Genomic DNA, 3170 nt, shown 5'->3' on the forward strand with positions numbered 1-3170 from the left:
GCACATTAGCCATGCGCACAAGCCCCGCACACTAGCCTTGCGCACAACCCTTGCACACAAGCCATGCACTCGAGCAATGCACACAAGCCTTGCACTCAAGCAATGCACACAAGCCCTGGACACTAGCCTTGCACACGGGCCTGGCACACAAGCCTTGGGCACTAGCCTTGCGCACTAGCGTTCCACATGAGCCTTGCACACTAGCCTTGGACACTAGCCTTGCACACAGGCCTTGCACACTAGGCATGCTTGGGCGAGCTGATCCCGCATCAAGTCGACGGGTCTAGGCATTCTTGGGCGCAGATCCCGCATCGTCTCGTCGCGTCTGGGCGCAAACACGTCGCGTCTCGTTGCGTCTTCAGAAGTCGTCGCTAACAGCACCTTTGGTTGCCACTGGTGGTTAGGCTGGTTGGTTGCGCAAACCCTATAGGAGGGTGGCATGCTGGTGGGCGTTTTTGCCCGGATAGGCACTAGAATGTGCAGATTTTGGGCGTTTTTGCCTGGATAGGCTAAGGAATGGGCATGCTTTGGGCGTTTTTGCCCGGATAGGCACCGGAATGCTTGGCCTTGGCTTGTCCTAGCAAGGCATTGCTGGGTTGGGCTCCCTTGGCCTTTTGGGCGCCTTGGACGATGTCTTGCGAAGACCATGGGCACAAGGCCATGGCATATGGTGAGGAAAGGACCACGGTTGCCAAGGTTAGGCACCGGAATGCTTGGCCTTGGCTTGCCAAAGCAGGGCATTGCTGGGTTGGGCTCCCTTGGCCTTCCGGGCGCCTTGGACACTGTCTTGGGAAGACCATGGGCACAAGGCCATGGCATATGGTGGGGAATGGACCACGGTTGCCAAGGCTAGGCATATAGAGAGGAATTGCATTTTTGCCCGGATAGGCACCGGAATGCTTGGCCTTGGCTTGCCATAGCAGGGCATTGCTGGGTTGGGCTCCCTTGGCCTTCCGGGGGCCTTGGACGCTGTCTTGGGAAGACCATGGGCACAAGGCCATGGCATATAGTGAGGAATGGACCACGGTTGGCAAGGCTAGGCATATAGAGAGGAATGGACCACGGTTGCCAAGGTTGCGCAAGTTTTGGGCATTTTTTGCCCGGATATGCCCAAGTATGCCCCGATAGGCCCGTTACGCCCCGGTATGAACGCGTATGCCCGGATTGACTCGGTATGCCTTGGGATACATGCGTATGCCCCGATAGGCTTGGTACGCCCCGATATGCGCACGTGTGCCCCAGTAGGGCTCGGTATGCCCCGGTATGTACGCGTGTGCCCCGATAGGCCCGGTATGCCCCGATATGCACACGTGTGCCCCAATAGGGGTCGGTATGCCCCGGTAGGTACGCGTGTGCCCCGTAATGCACGTTTCGCAGATCTCCCCGCATGTCCCGCCCCTATATGTAATACTTACTTACTTACTTACTTTCTTTCTTGCTTGCTTGCTTGCTTGCAATGGTTGGGAGTGCCCGGCATGCCCCGCTGCAGAGACCAAGGGCGCAATGACTTGGCACCGCGGATGCCGGGACTCCGGCACTTCCCGTGGCACTGATGGTTGGTTCCAAAGACAAAAGGCCGTGCAAGGCCACCGCACCGCGGATGATTTTGCTCGTGCTGGCGCCGTTGTGTGGCCAAAGAACATGCGCGAATGCTCGTGTCGGAAGGGTTGGTGTCCTGGCCCCGCGGGTGTCACGAATGCTCGGTTGCGAAGACCATGGGACCAGAGCCATGGCACGTCGGATGATGGCTCCAGCTGGCGCCCCGGCACTTTCTGTGGCATTGATGCTCGGTTTCAAAGACAAACGTGCGCAGGGCCAGGGGACCGCGGATGACTGCTCGTGCTGGCCCCGTTGGGCGGCATTGATGGTCGGTTGCAAAGAAAATGCGCGATTGCTCGTGTCGGGGCCTGGCAAGCCAAGGCCAAGCGAGCCATGGCAACGCGGATGATGGCTCCAGCTGGCGCCCCGGCACTTTCTGTGGCATTGATGCTCGGTTTCGAAGACAAACGTGCGCAGGGCCAGGGGACCGCGGAGGACTGCTCGTGCTGGCCCCGTTGGGCGGCATTGATGGTGTGTTGCAGAGAGCATGTGCGATTGCAAGTGTCGGCCGGGTTTGGGTTCCCTTGGGCTTTCGGGTGCCTTGGACGCTGTCTTGCGAAGACCATGGGCACAAGGCCCCGTCCTGGCCCCTTGTTCGATTCGCTCTCGTCTTGCGCTTGCTTCCAAGGTCCTCCATGACCTTCCCCATGGCCTTGCTAGATCCCCCCCATGACGCATGACCTCTGTCCGTTGATTGGTTTTGAGTGCACACCATGCCCGGCTTGGCACCGTGTTGTCGCGTGAGTGGCATTTGGATCGTGCATGCTGGTGGGCTACCTGCCAATGCGCACAAGCCTTGCACACTAGCCTTGCGCACGAGCCTTGCACAAAAGCCTTGGACACAAGCCTTGCGCACAAGCCATGCGCACAAGCCTTGGACGCTAGCCTTGCACACAAGCCATGCATACAAGCCTTGCTCACAAGCCTTGGGCACTGGCCCATCGCAGTAGCCTTGCACACAAGCCTTGCGCACTAGCTTTGGGCACGAGCCTTGCGCACTTGCCTTGGGCACTAGCCTTGCACACAACCCTTGGGAACTAGCCTTGCGCACCAGCCTTGCCCACAAGCCTTGCACACCAGCCTTGCACACTAGCCTTGCATACAAGCCTTGCACACTAGCCTTGCACACAGGCCATGCTCACTAGCCTTGGGCACTAGCCTTGCACACAGACCTTGGGCACTAGCCTTGCGCACTAGCCTTGCCCACGAGCCTTGCACACTAGCCTTGCACGCAGGCCTTGCACGCTAGGCATGCTTGGGCCAGCAGCTCCCGCATCAAGTCGGCGGGTGTAGGCACGGTTGGGCGCAGATCCCGCATCGCCTCGTCGCGTCTGGGCGCAAACCCGTCGCGTCTCGTTGCGTCTTCAGAAGTCGTCGCTAACAGCACCTTTGGTTGCCACTGGTGGTTAGGCGGGTTGGTTGCGCAAACCCTATAGGAGGGTGGCATGCTGCGGGGCGCTGGAATGCGCAGGCTTAGGGCGTTTTTGCCCGGATAGGCACTGGAATGTGCTGGTTTTGGGCGTTTTTGCCTGGATAGGCTAAGGAATGGGCATGCTTTGGGCGTTTTCCCC

The sequence above is a fragment of the Tasmannia lanceolata genome, unplaced genomic scaffold, assembly GCF_043159265.1.
Source record: "Tasmannia lanceolata isolate RefF3 unplaced genomic scaffold, GAP_Taslan_0.1 ptg000642l, whole genome shotgun sequence".
Taxonomy (NCBI): domain Eukaryota; kingdom Viridiplantae; phylum Streptophyta; class Magnoliopsida; order Canellales; family Winteraceae; genus Tasmannia; species Tasmannia lanceolata.